Source organism: Tyto alba, unplaced genomic scaffold (assembly GCF_018691265.1).
Source record: "Tyto alba isolate M040663 unplaced genomic scaffold, T.alba_DEE_v4.0 Super-Scaffold_45, whole genome shotgun sequence".
Taxonomy (NCBI): Eukaryota; Metazoa; Chordata; class Aves; order Strigiformes; family Tytonidae; genus Tyto; species Tyto alba.
In genome coordinates, this window is record NW_024881321.1 from 42,137,241 (window position 1) to 42,161,613 (window position 24,373).

At 38.9% G+C, this 24,373-nt stretch overlaps 1 protein-coding gene across 3 annotated transcripts in view; it reads left to right on the forward strand.

Moving 5' to 3' along the window:
* Positions 1-24,373, forward strand: part of AFF3 (AF4/FMR2 family member 3) — a 332,912-nt gene that overhangs the window by 54,505 nt on the left and 254,034 nt on the right. The window lies entirely within an intron of this gene.

The window sequence follows — 24,373 nt, forward strand, 5'->3', positions numbered from 1 at the left end:
TATAAAGTCTGGATAGTTTTAATTTGGATTTTTTTTTTTTTGCTAGGCTTGGGTATTACTTCTAATTGTTCATATTTCATTGACTTTTTTCTCTTTTGCACTGTTTAAATTAAATGCTTGTGATCAGAAGTAGTTCTGCCATCATGTCAGGGTAGTTTCAAAAACTAAATTACTTAATGTGAGATCTGTGGAATAGATGAGAATATAACAGTGACACTCTCCTGTTAGTTCATAGTATGCTTCTGTTTCAAACTGATTTCTAAGAAGATTGAGGTTTTTTCCCTAAAGAATTGCCACCTGTAGAAACCCGGCCACGCTACAAGTATGAGAACATGTCTGAAAAAGCTTCTAGACAAGATTTCTGTTATCAGCAGTAGACATGAAAGATTTCTGCTTGGACTTATTCTATGTTCATTTATTTCACACTCCATTTATGCCAGTAGGACACCTTGCTTTATCACTTACACAGTCTGTGATTTTCTGTTTGAACTTTTAGGATGGGGAGGAAATGGTTGGTTTTGGCAGAATACAGAGGTGATTATTTTTTTCCTTGGGTGTATTCGGAGGCCTGTATGCCACTATAAAGATGGTCACATCATCCTCTTGTGCAAATTGGTAGAACTCCCATGACTTAAAAAATTTATAGTATTTATAGGACTAAATGACTTTATTTGGCTGAATCACTGGGACTTTCTCAGTGCACAGATAGTGATTGTTTACTCTTATTTGACAGCTGTGGTGTGTCTTGAGATGTTTTTAGTCTTAACATTTTTGTTTCTGCCATCATTAAAGGAGAGGAAAAATCTCATTTTTGGTGGAGTTCTCTGGCCTCTTAATGCCTGTTTTTCAGAAGTGGAGTTGACTGTTGTATTCCCACTTCAGTTTGGGAAAGAAATCTCTCTGGAAGCAATTACTTTGCTCAGCTCTTTTAGGCATTATACCCATGTGGTTTTTCTCTAAGTTAAAGTTCCATCAGTTCCAAACAACACGGAGGTGATATGTTGTTTCTGAGAAGGAGTTGTTTTAGACTCTTAAGCCAGATTTGATAAGCAAATTTAGCATTCACAAACTGCTGTAATTGTGCAGATAGATCAGGTAATGGCAGATACTAATATCCATTTAGCTATTATTACCTCTTTCAGACTTGTGCTTCTATCTGCAAGTGGGAAGCATTGTTAGAATTAAAGATGCCTGTAGCAATTGTCTGGATCTTTCAAATTTTCCCCCTTTACATGAATGCAATACTCTAAGGACTAGTTTGGAAAAGAGTTTTGATAGGCAATCATTTGTTTTTCTGAAATTCAGGTTTTACTATTTGCATTCCAAATTCACTTACCTCAGGAAAAAAATCTCTCATTTGTTGTATGTAATCCATACCAATGCATAAGGGTAAATTTATACTTCAGTTTCTAGACATGTAGAATTATTCGAGGTTCCTTTAAACTAACCTGCTTAAGTATTGACAGCAGTGCTGGCAATGGTAGGAGAGCAGACTGAAGGGTAGCTACTAAAGTTTTCACCAACTTCTCACAGGTTTTGTGGGATGCAGTATTTCTGAAACAGTACTTGATATTTGATAATATAAACATTTAGCTGAAGTTGAAGGAAGTGGACAAAAAACATTGTCTGGTAGTTTAAAAAAAGGGCTAAGTGATTAAAAAAAATGATGGACATACTACTCAGAAGAAAATAGTAGGTACTATAGGTGTTGTTGGGGTTTGAAACTTGAGCTAATGAAAGTGTTTAATGCCATGTTGGAGGGCTAAGATTCCTGGTGATAAAAGTGCCCAGCTTTTTTCCCTTCATCCTGACATTTCCTTTGTTCTAACATTTTCCATCCCAAGTGGCACAAGATGAAATTGGTAACCCACTGGTATTGCTACAGGGAGAAGTATTGACCAAGACTGAAAGTTTTTCAGTTAGTGTTGCCTAATCCACCCTCCCTTTAATTTTCAATCATACTTGTTTTTATTTCAAAATGTTTTTCCATTCTTGTTATTTGTATTGTACAACTTGTAGTACAGTTTTGTAAGAATTTCCATGTGTTTTTTAAATTTCTGCTTTCAAACGCATAATGCTTCTCTTTTGCATCAAATGTTTACGGTCCCCCATTAGAGACAGAAGTTTTAAGCTGCTCTTAGCCCAAAAGCTGTCATGGTCCTGTGAATATTTGCAAGCAAAATGAGGCCTCTCTTGTTCCGGGTGGGGCTAAAGGTGGTGGCCAGGAAAGACCTTGTATCCCTAGTGGCCATGGGATGACCAGAAGAGTGGAAATGCCATACAGGATGATTACGAGGGACAGCAGACTGACAAGTAGGCTAGAATAGTGTCTGGGAAACTACATGGAAACAAAAATGAGAGTGGCAGAAAGTGGCCTAAGATCAGCCGTGAAAATATGGGAAGCAGGAGAGGGGCAGAGAGCTTGGGGGTAGGATATCTGGAGTGCAAGTGGTGGAATGAAGCTTGATGTCAACTGGAATAAAAGATGTGTGGCTGAGATGGGCTAGGTAAGGCAGTTAGTGTGCTTTGGGAGCTTAATGAAGGCAACACTGTTAGGCTCATGGTGAGTTTGATGTACAGCAGGACCCTCAAGTCCTTCTCAGCAGAGCCTGTGCTGATGCTGGGATTATTCCTCCCCGTATTCAGGATTTTACATTTTCCTTTGTTGAACTTCTTGAGGTTCTTGTCAGCCCATTTCTCCAGCCAGCTGAGGTCCCTCTGGATGGCAACACAACGCTCTGGTGTATCACTCACACCTCCCAGTTTTGTTTCATCTGCAAACTTGCTGAGCATGCACTGTGACCCATCATCCAGGTCATAAATGTTAAATGGTATTGGCCCCAGTATTGACTGTGAGGGTACACCACTAGTGACTGGCCTCCAACAAGACCTTGTGCCACTTGTCACACCCTCAGGATCACTTTTATAGCCTTTGCTTTTTGTGTGCAGGCCTAATTTTACATTACACATTTTTATTTCTACTTTCAGCTTTTAAAATGTGTTCATAGTCCATGGTCCAAAATGTATGCTTTTCAACTTGGCTCAGACAAGTTCTGCAGCTGCTTAACTGAACTGAAAACTTAACTGCAGAAGGCTGTGAGGGAAAAAGATGCAAGTGGGGAAGCACGATGTGAGGGCAGGGTATAGATGTGAGGTAAAGATGAGACTTAAAGGAGGAAAAATAGGGGGCCAGGGGACAGAGGAGAAGCAGCCTGTCCTGACAAAGAAGTGAATGGTAAGAAACAACCATTTCCCTAACACCTGGAGAACAGATTCTCTTTTAAGGGGCATGTGAAGTGATGAGCACTTCTATGTGATGTTTCAGTGCTGAACATCACATGGCTATAGGCAGCTTCAAGTTCCAGAGAGAAACTAGGAAACAAGAATATATTGTTACAAATCTTCTGATTTTCAGATTCACTTACTAGTGCATTCAGGTTGAGTCCTCTGCTTCTATGCAGTTGCATTTAGCTTATAGTACTTTCCAGAGTCTATCAGTGTATCTAATATCTATGCACTTTCATTCGTGTTTACCAGTTTGAAGGAACCTTCAGTGGAAAAATAAACACATAATGAAGTTAAGCCTCCCTGTAAGAACTGAAGAATAAGAAGCAATGTCATGAAAAGTGTGTATGTGTTTTCAGTAGGATAGAAAATCCTCTTCTGTACATCTCTTGAGGTTTTCAGAGAAACAGGGCACAAAGTTGGCTGCAGTACAATTATTATTCACTGGAAATAAAATCACTTGAATACAAATTATAGACCATTACTTTTCAATACATGTAAAAGGTTGATTTTTAATGTAGTTCAATAACTCATTTAATATTTTTAATCAGTTTTGGAAAGCTTTCAATATCTTGACACAGACCAAGCTTATAATTTCTTTTTAATTGTTTTAATGAGAATAACTTGAATAGACCTGTGTGTAGAAAGGTAGCAGTTACTCATTTGGGAATTTAATCTTTAGGAGCCAGGTTCATCAGTGTTAATTAGAATCCATACCCAACCTCCCGGTCCTTCCAAAATTATCATACTGCTCTGTAGAAATGATAGGTCATCATCTCAAGTACTGCTATTTCACATTTTGAACTACTTAAAAATTACATTGCTGTAGGTAAAAACCTACTGTACTGGATAGAAGGGAAGAAAAATGTGATACCAGGATATAGAAGAAAAGAGGCAAGAATATCAAATGTCTCTCTTTTCTAAGATTTTGTTATGAGTGAGGCAATAAGAAAAATCTAAGATTGCAAATCATACTCTTTATACCTGAGTTCAGTATTTTAATTTCATCTTAGAGGCTGCATGCTGCTTTTTAAATGACATTAAAGAAGCCTTATATATTGTCCTTTGCTTACATCTCTAAGGGTTATGGAGCAAGGAAATCGAGGTTATATTCAAGAATGACTAGCGGTCCAATGGTAAAAAGGATAGATTTGGTTCTGTTAAATTTGGGAACACGTTTATGTGAAATGTAGATAAGGTCATAATGAGGACATATTCTTATTCCACTTCATGGAGTACTTACACAACTTCTTCTTCAGCAGAAGTAATGCACAGTATATTAAATGTTGAATCTTTTTTTTCATTTTCATTTTTGCCCTGGCCTTACTCAGGCAAATTCCTATTTGCCTGGCTAAGGTACTCTCTGCAGTCATTCTCGTTCGAGTGGCTATATATAGCTATCAGCATGTGGCACATGCGCTAGCAAGTGTTCTTTGAATCTGCAATCTTTTCCTCACTTACCAGATCTGTCCCCATATATTAATGGAAAGAAAAGAAACCCCAGAACTCTTTCCTCCCCTTTTTCCCTCCCTCTGAAAAAGCCCTCCCAAATATGGACTTAATGTCAGTAATTTGTTCAAAACCAGACACTTTTAAGGAGAGCTTTGGTGCATAGCACGTATAATAAGTAGTTCCATTCCAGTTTAAAATTGAAGATGGAAGTTCACACGTGAAAGAACAAGTACAGCTACATCTCATTTGACAACAGAAACTCCAATGTAGGCTAAATTTGTTAGACTGTCATGATTAGTGCATGCTTCCCCTGGAAATACCACGTATCTGGATCTACAGGAAAATAGAGGAAAGACAGTGTCTCACAAGAAAGGAAAAGGTTTTAGAGGAGATCTGAGTAAGTGCTTTTCCCCAGAGGCACAGTTCCACCTTCCCCATGCTCTGATGGAACCTGTTGAACTAGGACTAGGAGTTGAATCCAGGTTTTTTTTCTCTGCTTCCCGGCTTGTTCAGTTCTGTCCCAGAAAGGCAGAAATGAAAACAGGAAAGCAGTTGAAGATGCTTTTAGATAAAAAGGGAGGGAGAGGCTGAATGCATTAGCAAAAAGGTCCAGAGTTCTTCCGGCACCATTCTAGGATGCGCCCAAAGAGTCTGGAGACAGAAGTGCAGAATTAAGTGTGTTGATACTCCTCTAACATTTATCAACTTTATTGAAGAATTGCAGTGCTTGAGAAGCCAGTTAGCAATCACAGCACTTGAGTACTGTAAGTACTGTAAGTATGAGCCAGTTGTAGATGTTTTCTTTCCCAGATGTTCTTGGAAACAAGTTAGCAAGCTGCATGTACAAGAAGACACAGCTCAATTCATCCCTGTAATGGTACCGCTGACCTTCCCCACAAATAAAGCATGTTTTCCCACGTTAAACAGGAAGAACTGGACAACAAGAGCAGTGTGGTGCAAAAATCCCCACTAATCATAGGTTATTCAGGACCTTCGAGTGTGTCCATGGGAGGGCTGTGCATATCTGCCTGTTTTTATGTAGGAGAGTTCAACAGACTAGGACTGCAAAGAACGTGTATTAAATAGACAGAGTGGTTTTTTTAAGGCTCTGAACGAACACAGCGGAGACCACAGTGGACAAAAATGGCTTTTCGGTATAGTTTTCAAATTGTGACACAAGAATCTGCTTTTCCTGTGTCCTGCAGTCGCTGAGGCACCCAGTGACTGTGTGTGCAGGCAGTTTCACTGAACACAGTGGGCCTAATCCCTCCATTTATTCTTGCATGGCAGCTCTTGCAGAAGGAAAATACTGATTAGACACCTTTACTTGACTCTTAGAGCTCCCTAGTTTTACTGTTTCTACCCTTGGTGAAACAAGTTTATTTTCCCTTTTGAATTAAATACAAAAATCTTTTTCTGGGAAAGCACTAGCTAAACTTATCTATAGGGCTTTGAAAATATATAATTTATTTATGTAAAGCCTGAAGTTTTCTATCTGGATTGATTACCATATGGTATGTGCTATACGTTTATTGCTTTGGTGAATCACTTGTTCTTTATTGTTTTTCACTGGTAGGATGACTATAATCAGAAAAATCTCTTGAAATGTGATGTAAACTTATGATTGCTAAAGGAATTCTTTAATGTATTCACCTGCCTTTTTGCAAGTTTTCCGCAAGGTTGTTTTTTTCCAATTATTGAAAAAATGTTTTGAGCATTTCAGTGAGGTGTCTCTTAAGTCAGATCCTCCAACTTTTTAAAAGTTGCAAAAGTAACCACTTTTGGGATAAGGAGAGCTCAATGAATGTAAGAATATTGTCTCATTGTGAGAAAATTATATTCCTCTCACTCTTTTTTTCCCCCAGTTGAGTGGATGGTTTGGTTTGTGAATCAGCTCTGGAGTTGATACAGAAGTGCATGCATAAAAATGTCTACAATCCTGTGTAATTGCTTTAGTTCCTTTTGGTAAACACTATAGTTATTGATGAAGGAAATAACATTTTAGAACTACAAAACCAGTTTTTAATTGTACATTTTGTCTGACTTTTTGGAATCCATTGTAATGCTTATAATGATGATAACTGGATATAATAAAAATCCTCCTGCCAGAAACACAGTAGTTTAGTAGACTTCTTTTGTGAAACATGTCTCAGAAGATACATGGCATTGCTATCACTTTTCCACCTTTGGTCCCATTAACATGGATTGCTCCCAGGCCTGTAAGGGCATTCAACAGTTGAAGAGTCTGGTCCTTTTCTGGATGTGACTGCAGGAGTTGTGTGCTGCGGCATGGCGCTCCTCCAAGCACAAGAAGCTGTCCTCAGTGCTAGGTTTCAGCTGAGCATCTCCTCCCCATCTGTTTCATGGCTCCTTAAACAAAGGAGTGCTTAGAAAGGGTTAGGGTACGGACAGAGAACGAGGGTGGGATTGCTGTGGATTTCAGATTACCAGCAAAATACTTAGATGCACTCCACTTCTCAGACCCTACATTGCACAACACTAGAGTGTGGTATTGGTGTGCAGTCAGGTGTGGAGTCCAAGCCCTTGTTGCGCCTGCAGAGCAGTCATTAATGTCAAGTCACATTCTTCTTTCCAATAATTATAGCAGGGTAGAGCACTTCTGTGTACTCTTTGTCTTCACGGCAATCTGAAAGGGATCATGTAGGATGTAAAGGTGGTTTAGGTTTGGTTGTTTGCTTTTTTTTTATTTTTCAAATATCCATGAAAAATATTTTACAGCTTTGTTCTGTAGTTTCCCCAGGCTTTCATGAATCAGAGTGACATGAAACTGTCACCACTGAACACACTCACGGGGGTCAGTTATGACTGATGAGCAAGAGAACCAAAGGAAAATACAGCAAGCTTCACAGATCACTGTTAATTCCAGCTAAATAAATAATGCATATGTGCCACTTGATGTATAAGGTTAAAGAGGTCAGACCTCCAGTAATTGTTGTAAATGCATCCAGCCAGGCCAGAAGCAGTTAAATTCTTTATTGTTGGTCACATATTCACTTACAGTAAATGAAGACAAATATACTCTTAAATATCTGGATGTAACATACTTTATTCGCCCTGCACATCGTAAAGTTGTCATTTCCGTAGCACTTCTGAATATGGAAGATCTATCCCTGTGGTATCACAAAATAGCTTCCTAGAAAAGTAATTAACAGAAAGCTTTTTTTTTTTAAGTTCAGAAAAGATAAATAATGTAGGCGTCTGATTTCCTGTCACTCTTGGTTAACTTTGGATGAAAATGGATAGCTTCCAAATTAAAGCAGGCACCGGCCTGTCTGGAGAAAAAATGCATCTGTAAAGACACGTGTACATTACATATTCATGTAGTTCCAAATCTCTTAATTGTATTTTATATAAAACAATTGAATGTTCTGAAATATGGTACCTTTTTCACTTCATGAGTTAAAATCAGCTTGCCAGAAAGGCTGAGGTTGCTTCTTACATGGTTTAGGATAAGCATTTCCTTTCCCCAGTTCCCTCAGACATGCCCCACTCTTGTCCCTCCCCACCAGCATGTTCCTCTGAGCAATGGAAGCTCGGTGTGAAGTGCCTTTACACCTCGTTTTATTCAGAAGATAAATACACAAAAGGCATTCAAGCCAGTGAGCCATAGGTGCAGAAATACTGAGATCCAACATTTTCTCTCAGAACCAAAAATTGCAATTCATATTCCTCTGCATTTACTGCAAATGGCTGTAAGGGAAGCTTGTGTAGCTAGAAGGACAAGAAAACCAAGATTATTTCTTGTTAACTCTTATCACTAACACATGTTTGAGGAGAGATGTGATTTAAACCGCTCTCTCTGCTTTGTAACTATTTTGACATGAGATGTTGAAGATGACGGGGTTTTTTCTTGCACAGGTTAGAGATTATTAGTATTCAAATACAAGCAGTGTTATCTACTGTTAATCAAATTTTGCATTTATTTAAAGCTAGTTGTACAACTGCATTCAGACACCAAGGCAGGTAGAGCTTTATGTGACTGCTACAACTTCTAGACTTAAAGTAGAAAAAGGGAAGACATCTGTGAGATTATGGATTACAAATGCAGTCAAACCCAGTATTAATACAAAGTATACAGGATGGCCATGATTTGGCTGTTATGCATTGTTTTCTAACAGGCCTTCTGCAATTTTAATTACAGTCTCAGGGACACCTGATACAAGAAAACATATTATCAGTGACATCTGATACCAGAAAATATATTAGCTGGTTAATTTCTGATTTCATGGAATTAGCAGTCCAGAGCAGAAGTATGCTGTCTAGAAAAAAGGCATGGAATGGAGGACCAAGTGCAATGTGAGACAGACAGTTTGAGAAAGACTATAAGCAGATAATGAATCTCTTTTTTGCACCAAACCATGAATGTTTAGCATGCAGGAAAAGATAAACATACATAGATAGAGAGGCCATAAGAATGAGCTGGGCCCCATAAGAGTGGAGGAGTCTGAGAAAAGAATTATGTGTGAGCCTAAAGAGAAAAGAATGAAATTATGCTTTGAGAAACCCACCAAAAAGGAGGGGTTAGTCACAGTCTAAATTTTTGTCCTCATGAGAGGACCAAGTGCAATGTGAGATGGGCAGTTTGAAAAATACCAGCAGTTGTGATTTATGATAAAGTCTGCATGCAAGATCTTTCAGTAGCTTAGAGATGGCTGAACAGGCCCCAAAACTTCAGTTTTTTGCTGCAGTGTGTTTGTTCCCATGAGGAAGCCTTTAGGAGCACCCCACTTCCCATGCAGTTCCTGCTCTCAGTTAGGAATCGACCTCTGTCCAGAGGTCACTTCTGACAAAGAATAGAACTGCACGATTGTGGTTATTTTGAAAGGAGCTTGTCCTCTCCCATGAGGACAAAAACTTACATGATGGCCATCACCTTCTTCAAAGATATCACTGTCTTGGGAGGACAATGCATTGCCCATCTCTACTCTGGTAAGCAGTATGGCAATACACACAAAGCTGGGCTTGGGTGCAGACATAGCTTCTGTGGGAGGTGGAAGAGGTGAAATGTAATGCTCACATAGAATGTGCCAAATATCTGTGTCTACACAGAGCTGACATCTTCTGAAACACAGAAGGTCTTTTTTATCTTTTTTTTTTTTTTTCCCTCACTCAGATAGTTTATAGCTTCTGAGAATACCCAGTTATAATCTCATCAATAAACCAAAAATGCTGTGTCTTCCACTACTGTAATCTCTTCCATTCAGGGGTTTCAGAGCTCTTCATAGTCATTAATGACAACTCTGACAAGAATATATTAAGTCTGGTTACAGAGGAATTAGCCGAGGCGCAGGTGGACGGGAACACTCTTCTCGATGGCACTGCCAGCAGCTACACTGCAGGCCAGGCGTGCTGCCCTTGGGCCTGTTTGCCGGTGGTCTAGGCTGAGGGACCAGCTGGAAAACCATGCGGGAGGCTGGGGTAGAGGACAGGATGGTGCACCTGGATCATCCCCAGACCAAGGCTGGACACTCTTGCGGCTGGCCACAGGCCCAGAGCAAGCACAGCCAGGGTGAGTGGGTGTCAAAGCAGAGAGCAAAACCGAAGAGACCGAAGCCGCAGTTCAGTGTTCTGATGTTTGCGCTATGGCTTGCCATATAGCAGAGTGGCACATGAAACTCCTCCATAACTTTGCACTGGAAATGGAAGTTAACACAGAAGCATAACTAAAGGCTTCTTGCTGAGCTCTGAATTAATGTTTTTCACTGTATTTCTTCCTATCATTTAGGTCACTTGAGGCAAAGACAGTTCCTGAGTGATTATGTCACTTACAGTTTACCACTTCCATCTGAGTTATTCACTGCACATGCTCCACTACAAATTAATAGGAGTTTTACCATTGCACTCAGCGGTAGCAAGATCAGGGTTTGGCAGCGATGAATATTTCTTTTCTGCATTGTATGAACTTCCTTTGGTCAAGAAGATATTGCTTGAGGGAAGATGGTCTTTTTTCTTCAATCTTTCTTTGTTTTGTTCCAGAAATGGAGATGTAATACTTGTGGTTGTTTTTTTGACATCATTATTACTTTGAAGAAAGTCAGCAATAGGAATGCAGAATAACAATTGGTGGCAGAAGGTGGCATTTGAATTTCAGAAATGCTATGCTGCGTTAATCTATTAACTTCAGGATGTATCTTTAGAGCATCAAAGGAGCTTCTTGACCAGTCTGAGGTGCTTGAGTCATGTTTTCTCTCTTGTAATTAAAGTTTCTAGCTCCCTGTTCAGAATCAGTTTCCTCACCAACTCTTCAGTGAATAAATCTACGTGAGTGATTTCCTGACAGTTGTATATTAGAAATTATGGCATATCCCTGCACATAACTTACAGAAATATCTCAATGCACAGAGAAGAGACCATAAAACACACCGAATGGGGATTTCTCAGGTATGCTAATTGCTGCTATATAAAGAACATGGGATGAAGAGCTGACACAGAGGAAGTTCAACTAAAAAGTACCTGCCACAAATCTTTGAAGGTTCACGAAGGAGCGAATCCTGCTGCTGCCACTTCATGGCAGCGCTCCACTGTGCAAAGCCTTTGTAGCTCTGCGAGCTCAGGTGGGGAGGGCTAGCAGGTCCCTCAGGCCATGGCCGCAGCCAGGCAGGGGCTGGGATGGGGATTGAGCTGCCGCTGGCATCCGGGGGGCAGTGGGCTCGGCAGCTTACTGACATGGCAGCAATTCCCACCTTCTCGGCTCTTCCCTGCCTGGCTGCGGTGCCCAGGCTGGGTTCTCATCTGTCCTAAAATAGACCCAAATGCAGGCCTAATTTATTTCTCTTGAAATGTTCTGGATCGTATTTCCTGCTCTCATCTTCTCATCTATGAGCTTGGCTCTCAAAATAAAGCCGCTGTTTTCCTTAGACTGAATTTTTGTGTATTCAGAGCATGGACTGGTCTAACTACTGGACATCCACTACCTCTTCTGAGAAGCTTCGGTTTGCCACCCAGTATCGGGAAGATGCTGTCCATGTAAATGACCCACCAGATGTTTTACAATATTTCTACTAAATTGACATCCATGCCAAACTTTGCAAATGAGCTCCGTATTTGTAAAGCACTGCAAAAGAATTTACAGCATAGAGAGGGAGATACAGTTCAGCAAATGTGCTGTAACCAGGTGTGAGTTATTCTCTTGTAGCTTTTTTAAATGATACCTTTTATGCACTGACTACAGATAGGTATTTTTGCACTCGGTGGAATGAGGCTGGATCACTGAACTAATTTTAAGTAGGCCATTAAACATCACTGCTTCATACTGATTTTTAGCCATTGCACTTGAACCCTTTGCCTTAGGTTGACCCGGCAGACAGAAATCAAAAGTGTTGTGCCCTAGCAGATATCAGCTGTTCTGCTACTGCTACTGATACACCTGTACGCTTTTTTTTTAAACAAGTTTTCTCTACTATCTGTGAAATGCACATCATATAAGGATAATAATTAATGTGGAAACATGAAACCAAATAGTAATTATTCAATAATTTTAATATAGAATACTTTTTAAAAAATAAAGCAACTAGACAAATCAAACAGTATAGAAATGAAATGTGCCTTTGAAGACCCTGTGGGAAATTCAGCTAATGAACTGAAGAGTATTGGTTTCTAGACAGGCAAGAAAGTCTGCCTAATTTAAATAAATAAATTCAGCTATTTGCCTCCTTATTTTAAAATCATGGTTTTGGGCACGATCACATAATATGAACAAAGTAACTTCAGTGCAACCTGTGTGGTTTGAAACACCAAGCAAAACACAATTAACTTTAAAATGGCAAATTGTAATGCTATTTAAAAAAAAAATCCTCTGCCTTCCGGGTGTGACTATCTTTTAAATGTGATGATGTCACCCTGTGAGCTGTTAAACCATTATCAATGAGCAGGCTGTGCATTTTCTAATAATTACTGTGGTGTTGAAAAAGACTCTATAATGTTCCTTCAGTTTGTTCATCATTTTTGTTTGATAATTGTCCTAAAAATCAATAACAGCTACTGAGTACAGAAATTTGATTGAACCAAGTATAAATACAGGCAGCAATTTAGGATGTTCTTACTCAATAGGAAAATGTCTTTGGATAATAAGTGGATTCCTATCTAAATTCATGAGTTCTTTTATGACATTTTGGGTTAAGCCTGAAATAGATTAATCTTTTTCTGATAAAGTTGCATAAGCTGTGATTTCTCCGGTGACCACATTTAATTGGATATTAAATAAAGTGCTTATCTTTACAGCAACAGGTTTTATAGGCTGGATTTTTTTTTCCCTTGAACTGTATTTCACAGATTAAGTAACAAGTAGTAGGCACACACAAAAAATTATTGATTAAACCATGATACGCTCAGATTAAAAATTAGACTGTCTTGATTCAGGTAGGCTTTTGAGGTGTATGACTTGCAACTGGGGGTTAAATGCAGAGGATAGAGGGAAACTGCAGGATTCTGTGAGGGCAGAGCTGTGAGGACAGGTCAGCTCTGCATATTCTTTCTTTCCCCTGTATTCTTCAGCAAACGTACAGCGGGATGGTTTTCTGTGGGGTTTGACAAGAAGCGTAAATTCCTGATAACGGTTTTGAAAAGCTTGAGGTCAGTATTCATTATGCAAGGTGCTGTACAAGCACACAGCGAGAGGTATGCTGTGGTAGAGCCTATCAGCCCTGGAAAGGCAGAGGAAAGGTTAACAGAAGCCTGGAAAGTAAATTAACCTATTGCACCTGAAGAAAGGAGATAGGGACAATTCTGAGAGAAGTACCCAGATGGAAAAACATAGATAGTGTTTGCAAGGAGAAAGTCTTCATAGAGTGAGCAAAGACCACACTTAGGAGAAAGAGTGAGACCAGGAGGAGAGGATGGAGAAGGTGAAGCTGAAAGTGCAGCCCAGGTGGTATGGGAGACATTCGTCTAGTACTCCGCTTGCTGGAGAAGGTAGACCAACACAAGGGCTCCAAAGGGGAAGAAGATAGGATTCTCTGCCTTCCCTTTAATGATAACGAAGGACACTTTTTGGAGCTAAAAGGACACTTCTGTCCCAGAGAAGGGCAGGACATTGAAAGAATCTGGCTGGAAGGCTCAGGAGCACCTGAGAGTTCAGTAGAAAGAAACAGAGTAGTTGGGCGGAGTAAGACAGGAGAGGAATCACCAGTGTGAGCCAGAGGCCTTTACAGGGGGAGGAGATAAATGAAGACATTTGTGTTGAATAAGCTGTGCTAAACCGAGTGATGTGGAGCTCACACTAATTGCCATTTTTTCCCCACTGGTATGACATATTGTGAATGTGAGAACAAACTGATGCCTCCCCATGTAATCAAGCCTACTTTTGACTTTCTGCTCATGGAGCTGGCAGCCCTCTGAGAGCATTTTGTTGTTTTTCTCCTCATATATGGGACAAGAGAATTGCAGTAGTGCTTTGCAGCCAGCTCAGGATCTTGGACAATCCTTTCCTGGTGGATTTATTTTGATTTTGGCAAGATCAACCAGAAAGAGGTGTAGTGAAGGGTTGTTTTTTTTTTTGTTTGTTTGTTTGATTGTTTGTTTGTTTGTTTGTTTTATTATTTTTTCCCCAAATAAAATTTACCCATTGCACAAAGCATGTAATTGTTCCAGACATAATGTCAGACTTGGAAGTTGTAATTGCTCACTGAAGGCAGCTCACTTCCTACAGCGAGTCGGCAGAGGCTGGCAGAGCTACAGGTGCCATTGCCGTGCAGGCTGCGGTGGCTCCCAGCTGCTGGCATCAGCTGGCTGAGATTCAAGGCACAAGGTGTTAAAAATCCCAAGTGTGTTACTGAAAGTTAAAAATGGAAAGTAGTTCCACCGAGTAATGGGGACATGTATAATGGCCTTGTGCTAATTTCAGTCTGGGCTCACTGGGCCCTCTTTCTTTTTCATAGTTGAAATAGCTGTGTCCAGATGATAAAGATGTTGACAATTATCTTCTCCATCCTCCAGAGACCACACAAAGCTAAGCCTTTTCCTTTTACTTTCTCCTCATTTTCTTTTATTCCTGGCTGTTCATGACTTTCGACATTGGCATGAGGCTGTTTTCTAGAGGCATTTCCTTTGCCTTCTTGGCTTTTGGTAATGTAAGCATTTTGTTAAGAATTTTTTCTTTGAAGCTGTATTTTTTTGTTAAGAGTTTTTAGAACAGTGCTGTCTTTGCTGCCTCTCACAGAAGTGAGCTAGTAATTAGCAATTTTTTTGCTAATTTGCTAATGGTCCATACTTTATTAAATTGCTAATTCCCCTCTAGACTTCAGGAAAATGGTAAATTGCTTAAAGTTTTTCTATGACTTGTTTTATTTCCAGTAAAACAAGCATTTCCAATGAAGCACCAGGAAAAGGATGAGAAGCTTCAGATCTTGTCTTGGTTTTGGAAGCCAAGAGCTGAGTCAGGGGCTACATCAGCCCACAGCCACATACACTGGTTTCTGTGGCAAGGAAGACAGAGCAGGGAAGTCTGTCAGCAGGCACAGCCTGCCCTCAGAGATGAGCCAGGATGCATCCCGGTCCCCAGCTGGGAATTCCCAGGGATGTCTGCAACTTCTGCTTTTGACAAGCCAGTGGCAGCACTCCCTACGCAGTCAAGGCAGTGGTAAACTATTACATGACCAACTTGGAGGCTCTGGGACTTTTCTTAACAGAGCTGTAACTGTTTTTAAACCTTGTGCAAAAACATGGGTTGCACAGGTGAGCACGTAGTATAGCCTTAGAGGCATGGTTTGCAAGGGGGCTGTTTGCATGTAGCCTTCTCCTCTAATAAGTAGACCTGTGCGATTGTTCAGGGGGAGGCAGATTTCTGTAAATGTCTCTTCTCAGTCAGCATGGCAGTGCTGAGATTGAAAAGGCAGTATCTAGACTAGTTCAAAATGTATGTATGTTGCATTTGTACATACCATGGATCAAGGCCTCTACAGGTATAAATTGGCCTCATGCCACCAACGCTGGAGATTCACCCCTTTACTTGCTAGTCTCTAGCAAGTCACCCAAATAAGTTGCCAGTGTCCATGCACCCTAACAGTAGTTTAATCTCTGTTTTAAGACGGGGTCTCTGTAAAATTCATGTACACAGGTACAGCATTTCTAAACTGCCAACACAACAGCAGAAGCTTAAGTGCAATTTTTATTCCAATAAAGATGTGATGAAATTATACCTAATGGTCTGCAGACTGCACTTTTATATGCACTTGCAATGCTCCCATTGACTTCAACTGCTGTTGTCAAGGTATTTCAGTACTACTGAGCTAAGGATCATTACCCTGTGCTATTACAATACATTAAAATAATGCTACCATTTTTACATTATAACAACAATATCTGGCAACTGAAGGCTACCTCTGACCCAATAACTTGCAATCAAATATTTGTTTCAGATTTCAAAATGCACATAAATTATGAGGCTTGACAAAAATGTCCAGATTTGGCTAGCCCATACCTTCACCCTGGTCTTTAATTCTTTGCATACAGACAAAACAAACTTGGCACTGACGAACAGCTTAGAGATAGTAATATTTTTAAGAACATGAGGAATTTTAGTTTATAAGTAAGTTAAGTAAAACTACGTTTGAACTAACTCCATTGACTTTCATGCAAACAGCCTTGGAATTATATATCTAGACTGTACATATCCCAACTCTCAAAGCTTGTGTCCTTCAAAAGCAAAACGATTCCCTGACTGCTGTTGATGCAGCATGCACTAAGGAATACTCATACAAGTGTCTTGAAGCTGAGCTTGGTTATCTGATATCTGAAATTAAAACCAACCCACCAATTTTTCCTAAGTCTTGTTTGCTCTAATATAACAGAAAATACTGTACTGAAGTGCTGTGGGGAGATAGCTTTGCAGAGATTACTTTACACTTTCCTAAGAAATTAATAATTTAAAATACATAAAGGAAATCAAATTCACTGATTATATAGCCTTTTCTACACTTTCTGATTGTTTTCTACTTCTTTATGTTTTTTTTACTGCCTAAAAAAAGAAAACAATAAAGAAGAGAACAACTGCAAAAGGCTAGAACAGTGGACTGATATTACCTTTATGATAAAGTGGACCACAGACTAGATGAAAAAAAAAAAAAGAAACCATGACCCAGAGTTCCCTTGGAAACCTCTGCAAACTCATCTTAAAAATGTACACACAACATCTGCCAGACAAACAGGAATGAAGAATTGATAACTGAAACAGAATCCAGATGTGCACAAAAATAGGCTTCTTGCTGTTTCTCCTATGCCACTTGCACTGTACATCTACAACTAAGAGATACGCAAAACCATAATTGATTAAAGTAGCAGGTCCTTTTGATATTGTTTATTCCCCAAAGTTCTGGACTTACTCATTTATGTGTCAATTGCCATTAAGATGGGAAAGACCCTTCACCATATCTAAAGATTTCTGTACCCTTTTTCTTTTAAGAATCAACTTTTAAGATCCATTCTTCAAGATGAAAATATTGTTATGAAAGAACAAGTAATAAAGTTATGCACAGATCTGTAAAACTGTGTTTTTCAAGACATCAGGCCAACAAGTTTCATTGCAAAGGTGTTTCATTGCAAAGGTATTTCATTGTCCAAACACAAGGCTTATTCAAAAAGGCCGAATAATTTTGCTTGTGGAACAGATTCAGGTTTGACTGCAGAAGCCCTGATTTGTCCTCCTTTTTCTATGTATGCCAAGTTACAGAGAAAGGATCACCTACTTGTGCACCTGTGCAAGTCTGATGCTCACTTATTTCAAGTGACAGATTATTGGTGCGTAAAGTCTAGTACCCTGCACAGCAGTATTGGCAACATAGATGTCTTCAAAAATAACACTGCTCGGACATCATGGCACCTCTCACATCCCTTGCTGAACAGACAAGTAAAACAACAAAGAAGAGGATTGACTGGTGCAGGATCAGTGTAGTCCTGTGCAAGAGGATGCTGAGTTGCAGTGCTGGTTAGGTTCAGGAGACCTGGGCTCTGTTTCTGGTACTGTTACCTTCTGGTGGGTATCCCCCACTGCCTGTGGAGAGCATGGCCAGCTCTCCATATTTCCAGAGAACAGCAATCAAAAGTGGTCGGTTGCTATCCTTGGGGCTGCACAAATTGCCTCGTCAGTGTTGCCACACTGGGTGAGAGTGGTAGAGGCGGCTGGAAGGTTAAAGGCAGTATCTTGTATTATCTAAAGGCCGTTACTGCAAAACGTGAACAAACCATACATGGAAAGAAAGCATACAAATCAGCACCACTGTGCTTTCCTGACTGTATAGCCCCCTCATTATTAATGGAGATTGCATTTGAATTCTTTGCACACTGGTTTACCGTTAAAATCTTGACATTTATCATTTGCAGATAGTTACATACTTCTGTGAAATAGCACTGATGATGCAGTGGCATTAATTATTTGCCTTATAAAGGTGTCCACTGTCTAGAAACTGGTTCTTAAGCAATAACCTTCTTCTGTAAGCATGCAAAGATGTACATGCAAATATCTACAGAAACACTTTGCAAGTCCCAACCCCTCCATGTAAAAGTGGATATCACTAAAACATGCAGATTTTAAATCCCATAGTATATCAGCTTCTGAAATGAGTACCAGAAGAGAAGGACTGAGGACATGGAGGTTAGAGTACCTACAGCAAGAACTGTTATTCAGGCTTCTTTGCAGAGACGTGCATCTGTCTGAAAAATAACTGTGTTCCAATTTAATAATCTAGTTCTGCACAATACTTAAAATAAACAAATTAATTCTACAGAGAGATTTAAATTGAGCAAATGTATTCACTAGGGAAAGCATAGTGGCATGACTGAATGGCTTAAAATACATCTAAGATGAAACTGTTCCTCAAATTATCAGCAAATCTGCAGATTTGCTCTTTAAACAGTCTATGGACCTTGATAATCACATTCTTTCTTTAATTATCACAGATTTACAGACAGGAAACAATTCCAGAATACTGTTATGAGAGTTTGCATAAAACCAGCTAGGTTATTTAGCTATGAAATAGCCATAGCTCAGAAGGATCTATATTTGGAATGAGGATAAGAGAAGCTAGAGTTTCCTTTTGTATCATAAGGGAGTCTCTCAAGATATTGCCTGCCACTTCTGATGGGCATGTTGCAGTTCTGAGGGTTCAGTCACTGTTGCATTAATAATCCCACCCTACTTTCACAGGGCATGATGTTATACCCTTTTAACTTTAAAAGGGTTGCATTTCTTCTCTACTAGATGATGCTAGGTGACCTTTTAAAATGTGTGGATAAATGAAAGAGCAATAAATTTAGTGCATGTCATGATTAAAAGAAGTCGCTCTCACATTTTCCCCTTTTTTATCTTCTTTTTAAAACATGTCATTTACAAATAGAAGTGCTAGAGGACAGTTCAGAAAGTGATTAGAAATTGTATTTTATTGGACATGATAACAAATTTTGGTATTGGATTGCATGACTCAAATGTGGACTTATTAGGTATTAGTGTTGCATTATACTTCATATACTGACTGAATGAATTTGATGAGCAAAGACAGAGGATTAGCATGCAAACTACCCCCATTGTTTCATATTAAAAAGTGAATATTTAAGAGCTGAAAATGCAAATTTGTTTCAGTTACATGGCGCACATTTTTCTGTATGCAAATGTGCCACATCTGTGTATTTGTTTTGCTGCAGACACGACCAGCAAGAGTTTAGTGATGAAATCTGTTCTTAATTATGATAGCAGCTGTTGAAGCAGTAGCCATTTTTTTCCTCCTGATGTGAAGTTGCCTGATTTACTCATTTTTGTCTGCATTTGTCAGGGCTGCCAGTGCAGAGAGAGAACTCTTTGTGAGGGGTTGCAATTTGTTTTCTGTGCGAGAGCCAGTGAAAATTGCCTAAATCTGCACAGCGGGGTAGTTTTATCTTTTCTTTTCCTGCATTGCAAGCTGTTGTACCTCTGCTCTGGCACAAGAGGCCTATAAAACTACCAAACAAATGAGGGAGCTGTTAAGTGTTCCAGCAAGTATCTTAAGCAGCAGTTCGTGTAAACGAACTATGCCTTAATAGAGAAGGAAAAAAAAGTCTGACATCATAGCTGTGGGACAGATGGCATTAATATAACGTATTGATAAACACTTTGGAAGATTATTTTTCCTTCCTCAATTATTTCATTTCCATATATGAGCCCAGTAGATTACTGAAGTTTGTAAATGCCGGAGAGTTTAATACTCTATTTCCTCAATATTTTGATAATAGGAAGAAAGAGAAAGAGTGGGAAGATTATAAAAGGATGATAAACCCCCTCCTTTCTGAATACATGATCTCTTACAGTAATTTGTTAATGAGGCAATGCTGTTGCAAATCAACACAGAAAACGACCAAGAAAGCTTCATAGCATAATGAAAAATTGGCCAAAAATTGCAGTGCAAATGAAAACAGAATAAAAAAGAAGACATAAGTTATTGATACTAAAACTTCTGTGCTAAGAGCCTTCTGAATGAAACATTTATAGTCTCCCTACAATCACAGACTAATAGTCTGTTTCACACTGGATTGTTTCCACACCAATATTTTATGCCTTGTTTTTTTTTGATCTAGGCAACACTAAATTTAAACAGATTTCAGCCCTGCTCCTTTTTCAGTTAGCTTTTTGATGCCTTATCCTGTATCACTGAAACCAATGCAAACTTGGCCCCGTAATATAGTGAGAGCAGGTATAGACCTTGAAAAAATATGCAAAATTTGGCATTCTTTATTGAGAGAAGCAATTTGCTTTTGTTTCCACAAACAGAGTTCAGTGGATTGTATAACTCTTCACTTAAGAGAAGGATCCTCCTTTTATTTTCTGCAATTCAAATTTTCCTCTTTCTCTTTTGACCTTTAAATCTCACATTTAACTGAAAGTAATGCAAGATCATGAGAAAACGAGAGGGTGCAGGTAAACTTTACCTTACTACTAAATGAAGGATATTTCAATGTTAAGCCATCTGAAGTAGTAAATCTGTAAATATAAAATGACTTGACTGATGGATTGTTTCTTGGTAGAAGGATATGCTTACATGTCATGGGGATGGTTATAATGGGAATTGATGTATGGGATGTGTGGGATAGAATAGTTATCAGGAAATCCTATCCACAAGTAGTTGTTTACTTAGGAAAAAAAAAAAAAAAAAAAAAAAAAGAGAAAGAGGATTATACAGTGGATTCTGGTGAGGAACTGGAATAGTGTCATCACATAGTAAATAGGCAAGAAGACATAGTGCTTTATCCAGTGATGGGTAAAGAGTACTGTGGTAGGGCTTACCCTGGGGTACCACTGCCTGTCTGCTGCCAGTGCAGCACCTTCACTCTGGGTGACTGTGGGTCATTGTCACTGGAATAAATGGCATGTTTTACAATTTACAAATTCCTAGTTTACTTTACTTTTATGAGCTTTACAAGATGCCTGTGCATGGCAAATTTTACCATTTTGGGCTGCATATATTGTTCCCATTAGCCCAAGTGTTAGAACACAGCCATGAATCTCTTTCCCCATGTTTTCCTATAAGTGTGACTTCCTTCAGAAAGGTACTTACCTCATCTCCTGCCAGGAAGCCCAGATGCTATTACTACTTGAATATGAAAAGGGTTTTTTGGACTTCTTGTCTACATCACATGCATGTTTCCATGTCATGTTCTTATTTTCATGAGGAGAGTTGGGAGGGCAGCAGCATAATGAAGTTACTGAGGAAGTGATGAAGGTCTGGATTTTCCACTGTAGTTAGATTTAAAATGTGTCTGACTTTTTGTTTTGACCATTTCTTGTCTTCTGAGTAGACCTACTATTAGATGTTTCTAATACAGACATGGTCATGTGAACTACAGACTCAAGGCTCCCATTGCACTCAGTTGAAATAAATAGGCTATTTTTAGGTGCAATTAATCTGACCTTCTCAAATGTCCATTTAGAATGAGATAAATCCTTAAAAGCATGTAACCCTTGCCATCAACCAGCAAGGGGACGTAGAGCAGTTAGCTTACATGTAGATGTCTACAGCTAGTCAAATAAATCCCTTGCTTTCTGTGTCTGTTTTCTATTGCTGCTGTGTCAAGCTTGTTGCATACCTAAATAATTACTGTAGTTTTGAACAGTAGTCACTGAGCCTGTAGCTGTGAATTGCATATTATTCACTTAGTGGATTTTTTTTTTCCCTCAAAAAGGCACCATTTACAAGAGGTTCTAGGTTTTAGCAAGGTGTCTTCACACTTTAGTATCATGATTACGGTAATAAATATACAGAAATGTTGCTCTGTAGCATTATGTCAGTGAAATTTGCTGACACAGTAGTTTGAAAATGGGATACAGTGAATTATGACTTATGACTTCAGCATATGTTACAGAGGATACTTTAATAGAAGAGGTGCATATGATACTAATTACACTGTGAAATCACAGTATAATAGTGCTTCAAGTAATCACACTTCAAAGTGACAAAATTTTCTTAAAAGGCATCTTCACGGTGATGCCGTCTGTTTCAACATTTTATGCCTTTTCCTTATTGTATAAAAACATAACTTACTTTTGTGTTGACAAATATTTTAAAATATATCCTGTATAAAAACAAAGGTCTGATACAGCATTTGGATCAATACATGGGGTTGTAAAGCACCTGAGACAGCAAAATCTTTGATCCCCCTAGATGATTTGGTGTGAAAATAGGGGAGATATGGTCTTCTCATTTAGGCAGAGAAAAGATTTAAAGATGTATTATAGATGTCACATCCTGCTGTCTGGTAACTTACTGGCTGTCAGCCAAGAAAAGGGAAAAAGCTGCCTTATATTCAACACCCTCAAATCCCATATGGTTAAGAAACGTGTTCTGTCAGGAATTTGGAGAGGAAACCGTGCCCGGTCCTGCTGATCTGAGTAGCAGCTTGGTAACAGTCCGCCAGGTCTGGGGATGAAAAAGTGGGACGTTTGCTGCACTCCTGCTTCTCTGCCTCGCTGCCCCACATTCCCGCAAATACAACACATTCAAAGATAAAGGAGACAGCCCTGTGTCCCTGATGGAGGTGCACACAGAAATACCCTGGGACTCACCTCCAGTGCCCCACTCTATGTGGGATATGCTTGTTCTTACGATGTTAGTTAACTTGTAAAGCTCCATTGCCACTGCAAGATGTTTGTAGGGATTTTTTTCCCTTGGATAACATGAGATTTTTTCCTCCCAGGTGATTCGTACAACTACATGACTCCTAGAGCTACAGTTCAAAAAATAACAGATCATAAAAAAGTGCATAATGCATACGATCTACATCAATGTGGCTTAAAAATTCAGAATACCAGGTTTGCTCTCAGTCCTTTCTAGAAAAAGCGCATTATCTTCATTGTGTAGATAAAGACAAGAGGAGAAATCCTGGCTCCATTGAAGGCAAAGGTAAATTTCTGATGAGGTTCAAGGGCTTTTTTAAAACATTTGGTATATTTTTGATAAAGCTAGGTTAATTTTGATTTTGTAAATCGTAGATTCTCCAAAGCAGTTGGTGTAGAGACAAACAAAACTAACTGCTTTAACTGGAAAAAATAAAAAAAGAGAAATGTTGAAATAGTTAATTCCAAAATTTCAAAGTCAAGCATTTCAAATTTATAATGTGAAAGAATTCCTTCATTTCAAAATTTTCCTTAGTTTCTTACTTTTTCAAGGGATAAGATTATCATAAAATGAGAACACTTGGTTTCAAATTAAATATATTGTTTTGGTTGATGCAGTATAATTAACATACTATTCCTTCTTTCTTTCTCGAAGGTACAACAAACCAAAAATATTTAGCTCAAATGAGAACAGTTTTCCTTACAATTTTCACTCCATCTACCAACTCAAAAAATCCATTATTTTCACATTTTTAATTCATGGTAAAGTCTTAGGAGCTATTTTGGCCTGTCACTTGATGGGCATATTGCATAAAATATCTTAAATATTTATGAACATATCAAACTCTATGACACAAGTAGTCTGACTATCAGAGTTGTTTTCTGAAGTAAACTTTACAGATATAACTCTGTATAATGAAGAAAGTCTTGCTTAAACTGATGTCAGAAACATTTCATTATAAAACATACAGTTTAAAATAGAAGGGGAGGGGGACCCAGAAGGTATTTTTTGTCCTTCCTATCTTGGGTCACTGTAGACTGAACTATGCTAAATGTTTAATTCATGGCCAAGAAATATGTGGTTTTTAGTAGGTTTTCCTGCTGGAGTACAGCTCTCTGTGACTTAACTGGAAATTTAATTTAATTTAAATTAAAAAGTGTTTTCCATTTGTGAAGTAGTCCCATCAGAAATCTAGGATATCTTGCAGAATGAAACTCTGTATCATTGTTAAAGTCTTACTTGACTATTTCCCATCTGTGTTCTCCCATTGTCATAAGTCTCTGTGTTTGAATTTTGCATTGTGTGTATTTGATGAGACATTACCTTCTTTAATGCATCCATTTTTTCCTAAAGAAAAGTGACAATGAAAATAAATAAATAACAGAGAAGTTGGAAAGTGATTAATTTCTTGAGCATTTGCTGACAAAGCATTGCATTAAGCTCAGAATATAGGTGTTTTGTATAAAGAACAAGCTAATACAAAAGGCCCCAGCTTTGCCCTGGGGAACCCACTGGCACCTTTCCAGGAGAATCAGGACAGTATT